Source organism: Giraffa tippelskirchi, chromosome 9 (genome assembly GCF_054371585.1).
Source record: "Giraffa tippelskirchi isolate mGirTip1 chromosome 9, T2T-mGirTip1v1.2.pri, whole genome shotgun sequence".
Lineage (NCBI taxonomy): Eukaryota > Metazoa > Chordata > Mammalia > Artiodactyla > Giraffidae > Giraffa > Giraffa tippelskirchi.
The window spans coordinates 18836158-18853211 of NC_137283.1; positions in this window are offsets into that span (position 1 = coordinate 18836158).

The window sequence follows — 17054 nt, forward strand, 5'->3', positions numbered from 1 at the left end:
TTTCAGATATGCAATGAAGAATGTGTTCTTAAAATCGTCAGCAGCAATAAATGAAATACAATCAGAGCAAACAGCACACTGAGTTTGTCTGTCCTTCATGTGCAATGTTTTCATCTTTCCCACAGTCTATAGGTGTCTCCACAGAGGCACCTAATAAACTGTTATGTAGGCTTGATATCCCAAAAATTACAAGGAGCGAGGAATTATCAATGTCAAGATTTTTTTTTTAAGCTACAAAAGAACCGAAGGCTGATTGATACACATTCTCTCCCTCTGAATGAGGTTCCCAACAGGAAATCAATGTGTACTTCATGCCTAGGCTTGATCTAAGCAATCATCTCTTGGCTGGAGTCGGGATGAGCAGATATTCAGGGGTCATGGCTACACGACACTGAGAATAGAGTGGCATCTGGTGACTGAATCAAGCAAAACCCTTATCTTCGACTCATGGTTCTGTCACGTATCCTGGGATGAGTTAGGAAATTAGTGTGTCCCCTTTCATTTTTTGAAAGGGTGGGTGAAATCTCCATGGGTGATGCTTCTTTAGGAACTGGAAAATTCACTACACCAGAAAAGTGGCAGCCATCCTAAACTGTTTATAAGATAAATTAACTTGGATAATATCATTGAAACTTCTGCCTTGGGTGATCCAAAAGTAATGACAATTTGGATCAAAAAGTATAAATCCAAATGTATTTGAGTTAAGAGGCCTCATAATCACTAATAGAAACTTAAAAATATTTTATTTGTGCAAGAAAGGTGTCTAAAAGATTTTATGTTTCTTTCTAATCAGATTGTAATGCCCCTTCTCCTGTTAAATACTCTGAAAACAATATGCTAGCAGTCATTCACACCTTATAGTGAATTAGAGTCATCATGTCTTTCCAGCCAAGGGAATACAGGATTCTATTGAGAATGCATTAAGAATTTGTCTCCTAATGAGGAAACCCTAGAAAATGGAAAACAAAAAGTAGAATGGAAAAAAGAAATGGAAAAAAAAAAAGAAGGAACATGGAGGTGGAAGGGTAAAAGTAATTCAGGGGAATAAAAACTTTTTTTTTTTTTTGAGCATGCAATCAGTGGCAAGAGTGGTGCCATTAACTTGCATGTCCTAATGCCCTTTCATTCCTGAGCCTCAGTCAGGGTTGCAGATGAATTCTAAGATGTGTCCTGAAACTTCTACCCTGAATTTTCTTGTTACCTTGGGATCCTTCATTATTTGCATCAGCAAATGATATGGAATTACAGGTTCAACTGATAATATCAAGGCAGCTAGAACATCAACACACGTTTCTGAGCTTCCCAGTACTTTTGTGATTCCATTGCACAAACAGTAACTTTCAAAGAAAAGGCTTTGTGAATCAAGTATTAAATTCCTGGTATAAACAGGAGACTTAGAATGTTAACCGAATTTGCTTTAATCACCAGAACAATAGAACAAGAAGTCCTTTTTAGTTCTAACTATCACTAGAATGAGTTCCTGGGTTGGCTCTTATGCTGATAAATGAACTGTCCGCTAGCCCTGTGCCCAACCTCAGGCAGGAAGAAGGTGGAATAATGTGAAAATAAGATTTATCATTTAATCAGCACAAGCTATTATTAATTATAATAACATTTTAGGCTGTCCTTGATTTCAGTCTGCATAAAAATTGCATTTCCATTAACAAGCAATGATACCAAAAAATGTCATTTATTTGTACTATGATGCATTTAGAAATTATGGATATAATTATAAGGGAAACATAAGGATATTTATAATATTTTTTCATTTCAGAATGCTGAACTACATTATAAATTATTGCTATTGTCCAATGTAAAATAATACAAACTAAAAGGATTATAACTAATTCATCTAAGTTGTATTCTCAAGTTGGAAATTAAAATCTTCTCAAGTTAGAAACACCTAACTTGAAAAAATTCAAAACATTTTCTAAATAATCTTATTTGCCTTCATATCACACTTGTGAAATTTTCATCTTCTATTTTACAAGAAAAAAAATACTCTCATATCTATAGTAAATTTTACTCACTTCTATTATCTAATTTTATCTTCATAACATCCACATGCTAGACTGAACAGGCATTAATATTTCCATTGTATACGGATAAAAAAGAGGCTAACTGCGTGCTCTTCTCAAAGGCATATGAGAAACTGGAAGATTCACATTTAGATTGTGGATCTCCATCTCTAAGGCCAAAGTTTTGTGTTTTCTTTGATTTTTAATCAAATCATAAAGCACAGAAGGCTATATGACTTGCTCAAGATATTGTCAGAGCAAGAACAAGGAAACAACATTTCAGGATTCCAACTTGAGTGTGTATAACAATCACTGAGCTCTGATCAAAAATGCAACTTGCCAAGCTTTTATTCCCAGGGATTCCAATTTGACAGTTTTGCTTGAGGCCTAGGAATCTGCTTATTTAACAAGATTCAACATCTTCTGATAGTGATGGACTATAGACTGCAAGCTGAGAGACAAATGGCCCTGCCACCAAAGTCACAGTTTATAGTTTATGAATCAGAGAAGCAAATTTGTTGTGAACCCTAGAAAGTTTCTATGGTTGCCCTATAGAATTTATTCCACAGAGGATTTTCTTCCTGTAAGGTATCTACATTTGTATCATTTCCGTATATCAATGTCAATCTATCTTACTGTTAAATAAATCTTAACTATTGTAACATATATATGCAATAAATATATCAAACATGCATTATATATTATATTTTAGATATAAATGTGTTAATATATTTATTTATAAATATATTTCATTCATAAATGTATATTTCTATATATATATTTATTTTATTACTTTTACTTTTAATATATCTACCTTCTGGAGAAGGAAATGCCAACCCACTCCAGTATTCTTGCCTGGGAAATCTCCAGGCAGGCTATAGTCCATGGGGTCACAAAGAGTCGGACATGACTGAGCCACTAAACAACAGTATATTTATAATATTTTCATATTATATATGTGTTGAAAGCAGATAATGCTTTCTTTTGAGAGATACAAGTTAATATGATCTGAACACTCTGTGCTTTATAAACATTTTGTACTATATACAAATGTTTGCAGTATTTAATTCTTACAACAGCCCTCTAAGGTCTGTGCTGACACTATCCTCATTTTTCAGATGAGGACGCCAATGCACAGAAAGTTTAAATGACTTCTCCAGGGTTCCACAGCCTGATACTGGGGGAGTTGAGATTTAAGCCAAACAGCTTAGTTGTTAGGAGTAAAATGGTGTTTATACAGACCTAATAAAGTGTCAATAAAATGCAAGAAGTTATAGTAAAAGAGGAAAACTCCATGTATCAGAAATATTTCTACTTAAGATTCACTTCATATTGAAATGAATAGGGACTATTCTTTGCCCTTTGGCTTATATTGAGTTTACTGCACTACTACACAGGAGCAAATGAAAAAAAAAAAAAAAAAAACCCTGATAAATGTACACTGCATTTCAAGAGTTAAATAATGCCAAATTTTTTTTTAACTTAGAAATTTGACAAGGCTGAAATTTTCACCTCTTACAAAGGGGTAAGAGGTGACGGTGAAATACCTATTTCATTATCATAAAGAGGTAGAAAGTGCTCTGGACTTGAAGTCAAAGCTATGGTTCCCCATACCATTGTTTGCCAGATTTATGCACTACAGCAAGGCATATTTATTTCTTTGAGTCTCATAAATGTGATTTTTAAGCACATTTATACTAGATTTGGGTATTTGTTGAAATAACACATACGAAATTTCTAGACAGAGCTCGTGTTCCACAAGTGCTTCATAATGCTGATTTCTACCCTAGGATTCCATTGACTAAGAAGATAGCTTTCAACAATATAGAAAATTTCTTTGGAGGTAGAAGATAATGTTCCAAGGTAGACCTTTTCCCCAGAGCAGATTCTGTCTGAAATAAAAATTTGTAATCCATTGCTTATAAAACAAAGTTGGTGTCTACTTTTCATTTTCTCTTAAATTTGTAAGACTCTTGATGTCTTTCAAGAATTCCTTAGGTTATAGGGACTGTATGCAGCTCTATTTCTGCTACCAGATATAGCACTTCCAGCCTGACAATCATCAGATCACCTCACTCTCACTATAACCTTGTGAGATAATTACTACTATTCCAATATTCATAGTTTAAAAAACTGAGATTCAGGAAAGAAAAGTGACGTTCTGCCATCAAATTCTGTTCTTCCCACTATCCCATAACCAGGGTTCTGAAGTCCATGCCGCAGAAATCTTTTCTGGTTAAATAAATGGAACATGATTTCTTAAGAGGCCCTTGGGTATCTTCTAGGACTTCTAGGATGTTGGCAATTCAGGCCAGTGACCATCATACCAGGAGTGATATCTAAAGTCAGGCAACCCTTCCCATAGCTGATGAAAAGGCTGGGAAACCTGGAGTCTGGGTAGTGAAGGACAGGCTTCCCTGGTGGCTAAGTGTGAAGAAATTACCTGCAATGCAGGAGACCCAGATTTCATCCCTGGGTCGGGAAGATCCCCTGGAGGAGGGTATGGCAACTCACTCCAGTATTCTTGCCTGGAGAATCCCATGGACAGAGGAGCCTGGTGGGCTATAGTCCATAGGGTTGCACAGAATCAGACACAACTGAAGTGACTTAGCACGCATGCATGCATGCAGGGCAGGCTCTGCCTCATAAGACAGGTGGTATACCTAACTCTAGAAAGAAGGTTTAGGTGCTGGATATCCAAAAACTGATAAGATGGACCATATGTTATATTTGAAACTAAGCTTATGTGCAAAGATGAAAGAAATTAATGCAAGATGTTTACATTAATGATTTTTCCTTCTACATTTAAATATTGTTGTTGTTCAGTGGCTCAGTCATGTCCAACTCTTTGTGACCCCGTAAACTGTAGCACGCCAGGCTTCCCTGTCCTTCACTATCTCCCAGAGTTTGCTCAAACTCACATCCATTGAATCGATAAGGCCATCCAACCATCTCATCCTCTGTTGCCCACTTCTCCTCTTGCCTTCAATCTTTCCTAGCATCAGGGTCATTTCCAGTGAGTCAGCTCTTTGCGTCAGGTGGCCAAAGTATTGGAGCTTCAACTTCAGCACCAGTCTTTCCAATGAATATTCAGGGTTGATTTCCTTTAGGATTGACTGGTTTATCTCCTTGCTGTCCAAGGGACTCTTGAGAGTCTTCTCCAGCACCACAGTTCAAAAGCATCAGTTCTTCAGCATTCAGTCTTCTTTATAGTCCAACTCTCACATCTATACATGACTACGGGAAAAACCATAGCTTTGACTATAGAGACCTTCGCTGGCAAAGTGATGTCTCACTGTCTAGGTTTGTCATAGCTATTCTTCCAAGTAGCAAGTGTCTTTTAATTTTGTGGCTGCAGTCACCATCTGCAGTGATTTTGGAGCCCAAGTAAATGAAATCTGACACAGTTTTCACATTTTCCCCATCTATTTGCCATGAAGTGATAGGACCGGATGCCTATAAATATTAAAGTCATTTATATACAATGACTAAATGTATTTGTGTGCTTATTCCAGTGTACATATGTATATGTGTATATATGTATAAAATATCAGTGTCTAGCCATTTCCCAGTTATTGATTAAATACATAAAGATTATGACAAAGCAAACATACTTTGGCATTTAAAGAACTGAGGTTTAAGTACTGACACCTCCACTCGCTCTGTGATCTTGTTCAGGTTACCAGATCTCTCTAAGATTCGGTTTCCATGTATAAAATGGAGATGTAAATGCATTCATCAAAAAGAGTTATAAGGATAAAACTATAGTGCCTCAATGCATAGTACATAAATTGTTCAATATTTGGAAGCTTAAAAGAATAAAGCAAACAGGACAATGCATTATTTTCAGCAGACAAATGTATATAAATATAATAATTGGAGCACTATCACATTCAAAATGCTTTGTGAGAGGAGGAAAAGATGAGGGAAGACTGTACTGAAAAGGAAAATTGATGTTTGGGCTCAATCTGGAAAGGCGATTAATAAAATTGTTAATAGATTTTGAAACATGTGCCAAGTGTGGTAAGACTTAAGAAGACTTGGAATACTGCCCCCTTTCTGTGTGCTTTTTAGCTCTCAAACAGGAAATAAAACTTGAGACAACCTAGATGTCCATCAGCAGACGAATGGATAAGGAAGCTGTGGTACATATACACAATGGAATATTACTCAGCCATTAAAAAAAATACATTTGAATCGGTTCTACTGAGATGGATGAAACTGGACCCCATTATGCAGAGTGAAGTAAGCCAGAAAGAAAAACAACAATACAGTATACTAATGCATATATATGGAATTTGAAAGATGGTAACGATAACCCTATATGCAAGACAGAATAAGAGACACAGATGCATAGAACAATTTTATGGACTCTGAGGGAGAAGGTGAGGGTGGGACGTTCTGGGAGAATAGCATTGAAACATGTATATTATCATATGTGAAACAGAACACCATTCCATGTTCGATGCATGAGACAAAGGCTCAGGGCCGGGGCGATGGGATGACCCAGAGGGATGGGATGGGGAGGGAGGTGGGTGGGGGGTTCAGGAAGGGGAACACATGTAAACCCATGGCTGATTCATGTCAATGTATGGCAAAAACTATTACAATATTGTAAAGTAATTAGCTCCCAACTAAAATAAATAAATTTATTTAAAAAAAAAAAAACAAAAAAAACTTGAGACATTATAACTTCTAGGTCCCTTTCAACTCTGACTTCCTGTTATTACTATTTAGTCTTAGGCTTTAGATCATCTACCTTTGACATCTTAAATCTGTAAAATTTTACTTTCAGGCCAGAAATAAGTATCCAATGGCTAATGTGGCCATTTGGGTCTTATTTTTACATTGAAGTTCCTTCTATCACCTGTACAGCACCAAGAGAGATGGCTGCCTTTGCTTAGCATCATAAACATCCTTTCTCCCCACAGTATGACTTCTGGAAATGTTGCATGGTCACCATGCAGTAAATGTTTACCGAGAATGGCGTGAATGCTTTTCTTTTCAAACAAATCATAAATTTGAGAGACATTATTGAATATATAGTTCATCTTGTGGAAGATGCATGGCACTCATAGTCACTCAACAAGTAACAGTCACTCAACTAGTGACAGCTGATTAAATGAATTAATATGTTAATTTAAGTGTAGGACAAAGTTGGACACAGATCAGTGTACCAATTCCTGGATGAGTGACAGGGAAAAAAATCATGCTTTGCTATAAACAGTCTCTCTTGCTTCCTAAAAGGACATATATTTTATATTTCTGAATGGAGTGAGAATGAGAATCCTAACTGAAGAAGCCAAGATTGATGATTTGTTTAAGGATAGGCAGTGTGTGTGTGTGACTGTGTGTGTGTGTGTGTTTTGGGGGAGGAGAGAGGTGGGAGGGTAAAGAAAGCTGCAACCAGCTACACTGACTGCAAAGGCTGCAGAGAAAGGAAATAGAAAACAACTGTTTGTGTCAAGGTGAGGTAAATAGAGGAAACTTGAAAATTAGGATAATTTCATAAAGTCTGGCCATATGGTGTCTGATATAGACTGCTTTTCATGGGTCTTCAGGGAATAGTCAGTAAAACTATCAATCCTATTTAATAGAATGTAGCATTGGCTATTCATAGGATATGTCAAAATGCTTAGGTTTGCTTCTCAGAAGGCAATGAGAGCAGAGGTTGACACATTCAGGATATGGATTCTAACAGCGTTATTTGCTCCAGGCAATCCCACAGACACCAAGCTCATGTGCCTTTTAATTCACCTTTTTTGATTTTTAATGTTATTCAATTGCAAAATAAAAAGTACTAAATTACCCTGTCCCCCACACCTGCCTCTCTCCTTCCACACAGACACACAAATCTCACCACACCATAATACTTAACCAGTGCACCCCTAGAGGGGTCATGCTGGTCAGAGACCACAGAGAGCTTTCACCTAAAATCTCCTGAATGTCAAAGAAGCTTTAAATAAAATGAGATGGAAGTGGGGGAGAACCATCTGAAAGGAGTGTTTACTTTGAGATTTGCACTCATATTTTAAGCTTTTTGCATGTGTCAACAAATATTACAGCTATCTGACTTGGAATGTTTTACTGAAGAAAGGATGAGTAGTTTACACATTTTTAAAACAAAATGTGTACTGGAAAGAGAGTTGCAATAAATATTTAAAAATACTAGATTTAAGCATGTGTGAATCAGCAGCTTAAAGACAGAATGTTAATATAGCTACAATAAATTCAAATTAAGTCCACCTGTATATTTGCTAACTGATGGTCAAAGTGGTTAAACATTCCAAATTGTTTAAAAAATATATAAAATGGAATGGATGACAATATTTAAGATCCAAGATAAGAATGACAATTTTTTTTAAAGCACATTTATTAGATAATCTATGAGAATCTCACTCCATTGAACAAATGCACAAGCACATTTCTGTATGCAAGCTATACATTTTGAGAAAGAGAATCTTTTGGGTAATAGTGTTAGCTTTGCTGCATTTATACAAACTTAAATAAAATGATTTATTTGAAAAATATATTTTAGCTCAACCTTTCCAGTTATTCAGATTCACCCTGTCTTCTTCCTAAATAGCTCAAATTGGTGATATCCTACTATTCCTTTTATTTATTTGTCCATCAAATATTTATCTATGTGGTACTGCTGAAGCATTTTGCATAGCACCAATACAACACAAACAAATAGATCAAAACTCTCTCTCCTCTTAAACTCACTAGATACCAGGACAGATGGAAATGAAAATAAAACACACGCAAATGAATGTTTATCTAATACCTTCTACGTGCCTGCTACTATTATATATACTAAAGGTAATGAAACACAAATGCCCCATTCTTCATGCCTTTTATTAAAGAGGATTTGTTAAGTCCTAGAATGTAAACTCATGCAATGCATTATGAAAAACAAAAATAAAAAATGCTTTATTTTCTATGTAAACTATTATTGAATCCCAACTGAAATTCTTCAACAACTTATGTTATTGCTATAGTTTCCCAAAGGATATTGTACAGTGCACCAGAAAAGATGCCAATTGAGAGTCAGAGGTCACCTCTGACATGAGCTCAGGCTGTGCCATTGAGGTGAAAGTGTGAGTTGCTCAGTCGAGTCCAACTGTTTGGGACACCATGAGTATAATGGAATAATCTGGGCAAAAATGCTGGAACGGGTTGTTTTCCTACTCCAGGGGATCTTCCTGACCCAGGGATCCAACCCTGGTCTCTCACTTTTGTGAGCAGATTATTTACCATCTGAGTAACCTCAGATATGCGGATGACACCACCCTTATGGCAGAAAGTGAAGAACTAAAGAACCTCTTGACGAAGGTGAAAGAGGAGAGTGAAAAAGTTGGCTTAAAGCTCAACATTCAGAAAACTAAGATCATGGCATCTGGTCCCATCACTTCATGGGAAATAGATGGGGAAACAGTGGAAACAGTGTCAGACTTTACTTTTTTGGGCTCCAAAATCACTGCTGATGGTGATTGCAGCCATGAAATTAAAAGACGCTTACTCCTTGGAAGGAAGGTTATGGCCAACCTAGATAGCATATTTAAAAGCAGAGACATTACTTTGCCAACAAAAGTACGTCTAGTCAAGGCTATGGTTTTTCCAGTGGTCATGTATGGATGTGAGAGTTGGACGGTGAAGAAAGCTGAGCGCCGCAGAATTGATGCTTTTGAACTGTGGTGTTGGAGAAGACTCTTGAGAGTCCCTTGGACTGCAAGGAGATCCAATCAATCCATCCTAAAAGAGATGAATCCTGGGTGTTCATTGGAAGGTCTGATGTTGAAGCTGAAACTCCAATACTTTGGCCACCTCATGCGAAGGGTTGACTCACTGGAAAAGACCCTAATGCTGGGTAGGATTGGGGGCGGGAGGAGAAGGGGACGACAGAGGATGAGATGGTTGGATGGCATCACCGACTCGATGGACATGGGTTTGGGTGGACTCTGGGAGTTGGTGATGGACAGAGAGGCCTGGCGTGCTGCGATTCATGGGGTCGCAAAGAGTCGGACATGACTGAGCGACTGAACTGAACTGAGCCACCAGGGAAATCTTTGTGCAATTAGGTCAGTGATTTAACATACTAGGTCCCACTTTCTTCATCAGTTTTATCTGTAATGTGAGAGGATGGGTCAAATATTATCTAAGATCTCTCTGATACCAAAGTCAGTGTTTCTGAAACAATAGCCTTCATCCAATTCAAACTTGTCAGTTGGGATAACTTCAAACACTAAGGGAGCCACTGAGATCTGGGGAATTTTGTTAATACAACATAACTGAACCATCCTAAATGACATGGGGACTGTATTGGCAAAATAACTGTCTTGCCAATAGGTCTGTTCTTGCCTTCATTCTTCCCATGTAAAGCTCAAAAGGTTTACTCTCGCTAATTTATGACTATTACCAAAAAAAGAAAGATTTCATCTTTTTCTATACATAATTTGCTAGCGCTCATTAAGATTTTCAAACTGAAAATTGAATGTGCTTTTATCTTTCACTCTTACACTAAATTTGGTTGATTTGTGTAAATTTTTTGCACAGTATCATTTAAACATATTTACTCAAAGGGTGGGCTTACCTGATGTCTTAGCAGTAAAGAATCCATCAGCCAAGTAGGAGATGTGGGTTCAATCCCTGGGTCAGGAAGATACCCTAGAGTATGAAAATGCAAGCAGCTCCAGTATTCTTGACTGGGAAATTCCATGACAGAGGATCCTGGTGGGCCACAGACATTGGGGTTTCAGAGTTAGACACAACTTAGCAAACAAACAACAACAATAGCAACTTAAAGGGTGTAGTAGCAAGGATTGTAAAAACTCAGCAGAGATTAACTATTGATGCTGGACCTAGCATTCCTGTTTTGATTCCCCTTTCTTGCCATGAAGACTATGTCACCTCTCTGTAACACTTTTCAGGTCAATTACAGATCCTTCTAGATGTAATAATTCCAAAGTCCTTGAGTGTTAGAGTTGTCAAGTCATTATTATCTTCCAGAAGTATCCTCAACCACGTGAAAATGCCAAGCCTGGATCAGGCTGACTCATTCAGAACCTGTCTGTTCATAAACCACCCACCCCTAACATGTGGAACTCCAACACCAAGCTGGAGGCTCCCACACATCAGACACTGGTTAACAAAATCCAACCCACAATGTAACACTTGCCAGTGACAATATTATGACTGTAACTCATGCTCTTTAAGTGCTGACCACAGCACAATGAGATTTTACTTTGTGATATTTTTATGACTTATTCTGATGCCAAGGTGAGGGAAGCAACAGAGAACCAGGGATGGTCACGAATTGCTGGTACTGGTCTTTTCTGATCTGCTTCCAGTGTTCAGACCTGAGACACAATTCCCTAACCTGTATGGAAAGACATAATGATCCCATTCATTTGTTCTAAGCAATAATTCATAAAGTCTGAACTATGTTACTGATCATTTTTTTTTATTCCAGCTTTATTTCTGCTGGTAAATAACAATCCATTTAATTACAGAAATAAATCTGCTATGCTATCACCATGAACTTGAAAGTGATAAAAAAGTTTAATAAAATAAAATAAACCCCAGAAATAGACACTCAATTAGATGCCATTCTTTGGCTTCACCACTGCTTTATTTAGTTCTTAAAAGACCTTCTGACCCCCTGAACATGGCTGCCCAGTGGAGATAATTGCTAGTCCTTCATATTAGCAGTTACCTTTCTGAGATGTCTTTGTTATAACTAATTTCTTATTAGTTACAGGCTCTTTGTCAGGCAGCCTGAACTCTTGTCTGTATTGTATATTCTTTTCTCTTTTTCCTGCCATTTTCCCCCCTCTCTTTTCTGCTATGATCTTCCTGTCCTAGAAAAGGTAATTTCACACATACTGAATTACTGCAATTTAGGTCAGAGAGACCAGGCACCATGAAAATAAGATCTTTATTTAGAAAAAAAAGTTTCTGATCTATTTCTCCTGTTAAGCTTGTGAGAGTCTCACCTTCTCTTCTGTTATATTGTGAAAAAGACACTTTTAAAAACTCCTGAGAGGCACAAATATGCTAGCGTCTTTCCATAATCTGTTTAGGGTAAGAACCTATCTTAGGAAACAAAAGCTTCTGATTTGGAGCCTTCTTTTCATGTCATTAGGGTTTCCCAGGTGGCTCAGTGGTAAAGAATCTGCCTGTCAATACAGGAGATGCAGGAGACATGAATTTGATCCCTGAGTCAGGAAGACTCCCTGGAGGAGGAAAGGGCAACCCACTCCAGCATTCTTTCCTGGAAAATTCCATGGACAGAGGAGCCTGGTGGGCTACAGTCCATGGGGTCACAAAAAGTCAGACTTAGTAAATGAACTGTGACTTGGTTCAAACCAGATCTGATCTTCTACCTCTATATGCTAAAGTCAGTGAGAGGGGGGCAGTTAGTGTGCTACAATTATTTTGGTTTTCCAAGTTTGTCAAGGGAATTATTTCCAATGGTTAAGTTTTATTTTGCTTTTGTTCATGAATATCCATTTATTATCTGTGGGAGGGTATGCATATATCCTCATACACTGTGCTGACATTCTTCCAAGAGCTTTGCAAAGATTATATCATTTTGTCAAACACAACAATCTTATTTTATAAATGAATAAATTAAGATTTTGAAAGTTCAAGCAACTTGCCGAAGATGACACAACTCAAAAGTGCTACCGTCAGCACTAAATCCTCAGGGGGGACAGTAGAAGGTTCTAACTCCATTACTGCTTGTTTTGTCCACCTCTACCACCAAGTGACTAAACAGTGTGACTGAGTCCAAGTCCACAAACACTACTGAAGGCCTTTAATGGACAGATTGCCAGACCAGAAGCTGTAGGGATGCAGAGGGGGATAAAAAGAAACTCACCGGAGGCAAAATTCTCTAAAGAGAGAAAAAACAAGAGAACAGAGAAGACCATTTCCTGCTTTCTGACTGACAGCCTGGTCCAGGCAGTGTTTACACTTTACCCTGCAGGGATGTGCCACTAACTGACAGAGGAGGTGGTTTGCTCCAGTTTATTTTTTGCAAGGCTTTAGTCATATCTTTCCAGCAGATGCCTCAAGACTCCGTGAAGGACTTTACAGCATGCAAGTCACCTTAAGCTATTAAGGTTAAGAGAGCTAGACAAGCAACATCTCTATAGGACATGTAAAAATAAGATGTAAAGAAGGAAACAGATCTTGAATTAAACACATATGACTCTGTTGCCTGAGAGGAGGCAGTGCTGATGATTTCACATATATGTGAATGTAAACTGGGACTCTAAAACTTAGGCCTGGTGGTGATCTGGATGCTGCTCTGATTAAGGTTAAATGAGAAACCTGTTTCCCAAAATGGCATATTTTACCCTTTAATACAAATTAACTGAAATGCCTAGCCTATGCGATGTCCTATACTAAGTACCAGGGGTTCAGAGGGAAACACAAATTATCCATTGTCTTTCCATCAAGGGGCTTTCATGCATGAGGGAGATAGATAATGAGTATATTAATGCACAAATGCAAATTTAACTACAGGTGATGCTTAGGACAGGAGACAGGGATCAAGACAATCCCCATGGAAAAGAAATGCAAAAAAGCAAAATGGCTGTCTGAGGAGGCCCTACAGATAGCTGGGAAGAGAAGAGAAGTGAAAAGCAAAGGAGAAAAGGAAAGATATTCCCATCTGAATGCAGAGTTCCAAAGAATAGCAAGGAGAGATAAGAAAGCCTTCCTCAGCGATCAATGCAAAGAAATAGAAGAAAACAAAAGATTGGGAAAGACTAGAGACCTCTTCAAGAAAATTAGAGATACCAAGGGAATATTTCATGCAAAGATAGGCTCGATAAAGGACAGAAATGGTATGGACCTAACAGAAGCAGAAGATATTAAGAAGAGGTGGCAAGCATACACAGAAGAACTGTACAAAAAAGATCTTCACGACCCAGATAATCACGATGGTGTGATCACTCACCTAGAGCCAGACAGCCTGGAATGGGAAGTCAAGTGGGCCTTAGGAAGCATCACTACGAACAAAGCTAGTGGAGGTGATGGAATTCCAGTTGAGCTATTTCAAATCCTCAAAGGTGATGCTGTGAAAGTGCTGCACTCGATATGCCAGCAAATTTGGAAAACTCAGCAATGGACACAGGACTAGAAAAGGTCAGTTTTCGTTCCAATCGCAAAGAAAGGAAATGCCAAAGAATGCTCAAACTACCGCACAATTGCACTCATCTCACATGCTAGTAAAGTAATGCTGAAAAATCTCCAAGCCAGGCTTCAGCAATACATGAACCGTGAAATTCCAGATGTTCAAGCTGGTTTTAGAAAAAGCAGAGGAACCAGAGATCAAATTGCCAATATCTGCTGGATCATCGAAAAAGCAAGAGAGTTCCAGAAAAACATCTATTTCTGCTTTATTGACTATGCCAAAGCCTTTGACTGTGTGGATCACAATAAACTGTGGAAAATTCTGAAAGAGATGGGAATACCAGACCACCTGACCTGTTTTTTGAAAAACCTGTATGCAGGTCAAGAAGCAACCGTTAGAACTGGAGATGGAACAACAGACTGGTTCCAAATAGGAAAAGGAGTACGTCAAGGCTGTATATTGTCACCCTGCTTATTTAACTTCTATGCAGAGTACATCATGAGAAATGCTGGGCTGGAAGAAACACAAGCTGGAATCAAGATTGCCGGGAGAAATATCAATAACCTCAGATATGCAGATGACACCATCCTTATGGCAGAAAGTGAGGAAGAACTAAACAGCCTCTTGATGAAAGTGAAAGAGGAGAGTGAAAAAGTTGGCTTAAAGCTCAACGTTCAGAAAACTAAGATCTTGGCATCTGGTCCCATCACTTCATGGGAAATAGATGGGGAAACAGTGTCAGACTTATTTTTTTGGGCTCCAAAATCACTGCTGATGGTGATTGCAGCCATGAAATTAAAAGACACTTACTCCTTGGAAGGAAGGTTATGGCCAACCAAGATAGCATATTAAAAAGCAGAGACATTACTTTGCCAACAATAGTCCATCTAGTCAAGGCTATGGTTTTTCCAGTGGTCATGTATGGATGTGAGAGTTGGACGGTGAAGAAAGCTGAGCGCTGCAGAAATGATGCTTTTGAACTGTGGTGTTGGAGAAGACTCTTGAGAGTCCCTTGGACTGCAAGGAGATCCAATCAATCCATCCTAAAAAGAGATGAATCCTGGGTGTTCATTGGAAGGACTGATGTTGAAGCTGAAACTCCAATACTTTGGGCACCTCATGCAAAGTGTTGACTCATTGGGAAAGACCCTAGTGCTGGGTAGGATTGGGGGCAGGTGGAGAAGGGGACGACAGAGGATGAGATGGTAGGATGGCATCACTGACTCGATGGACATGTGTTTGGGTAGACTCTGGGAGTTGGTGATGGACAGAGAGGCCTGGCCTGCTGTAATTCATGGGGTTGCAAAGAGTCGGACACGACTGAGCGACTGAACTGAACTGAACTGAACTGATGCTTAGGACTATACTGAAAGGTGTTAGTGAGAAGTGAGGAGGTAGTGAGAATAAAGAAGTGAAACTACTTTAGGTTGGTGAGTCAGTGTCTCCTTTGCAGTCACAGCCTGAATTTTCTGTCCCTTTTAAATGACCATCTTAACATACACTATTCAGTGATGTTTGGTGTGTTTTGAAGGCATACCTGGTGTATTTGTTTGTGACCTTTTTGATCTGCTATAAGTGTTTCTCTATCTGGAAACTCTGTTATTAGGTCAAAGGTTCAGGACCAGCCTGCTTCAGATACCTTAATCTGAGTGACTAAGGAGCCAATTAAACTATTTACTTTTTAATTCTGGTATATCTATATACAGCAAAACCAAATTAATGTTCAGCTTAGCAAGAAACATCAACTCAAGCATACTTTAAAGTTTATGAGAACTTTTAAATAATGTCTAGAATTTAGCACAGATTATATTTTAAAATTGTCATAGCAAATCTAAACTTGTATCAAGAATATTCTAAGTATTTTTTAAAGCCAGTGATAACATTGTGATGTTCAAATCCTATATCATTCATATGTAAATCAATGTAAATGTAATTACATGAAGTACATTTTCTGTCAAACTCATTCAGTTACAACACATATTTATTGTAGTACGGTAGGAAAAGGGGACGACAGAGGATAAGATGGCTGGATGGCGTCACCGACTCGATGGACATGAGTTTGGGTAAACTCCGGGAGTTGGTGATGGACAGGGAGGCCTGGTGTGCTGCGATTCATGAGGTCGCAAAGAGTCGGACATGACTGAGCAACTGAACTGAACCGAACTGAAACAAGAAAAAAATAAAAGGAATTATTGGTCATTCCCACTATGATAGTGGGCAGGTGGGAAGTTCAGTCAGAAGATATGAGATACTGATTTCCAGTTAATTCTTGACACTCAGAAGCCTGATAGCTAAATCCTTGTGTGTGTGACTCTTTTCCTATAATACAATTTTAGAAAAGGTTGATAATAAGGGAATAAAGAAATATTTTTAAAGATTAAAGTTGGATAAATGTCAACATTCTAGAAGAATCCAAGAAACGTTTGACAATGATTAAATAATCGAGTGACATAATCAACACTTTTTTTGTTGTTGTTCTGAAGTTTGAGGGGTTTCACTTATTAATCAAATTACACAAACTCTTTTCTATCTTTTCATTAAAAATAAAAATAATCATGGATGATACAGAGGAGAAATTTACAGTCTCTAACATCCTAAGTTACAAAGTTCAAGCTGCAATTGTCAGCTCTGAATATATTTTACAATAAGGGTACAGAGTTAAAATCTTAATAGATGATAATATATCAGGTTGTTATGGACCAAGAATAAGACATTTCCACTATGACTTCTGAAAATAGCCATTATATTGGTGGTCTTCTCCATATCCCACTATTAATCAGAAATTACTGCTTGATGTTTGCTACAGCTTTAGATAGGGAGACAGAATCTTTTAAATTCATGATTCAGTGTTCAACATTCTCTTGATTATTTTAATCACATCACACACAGAA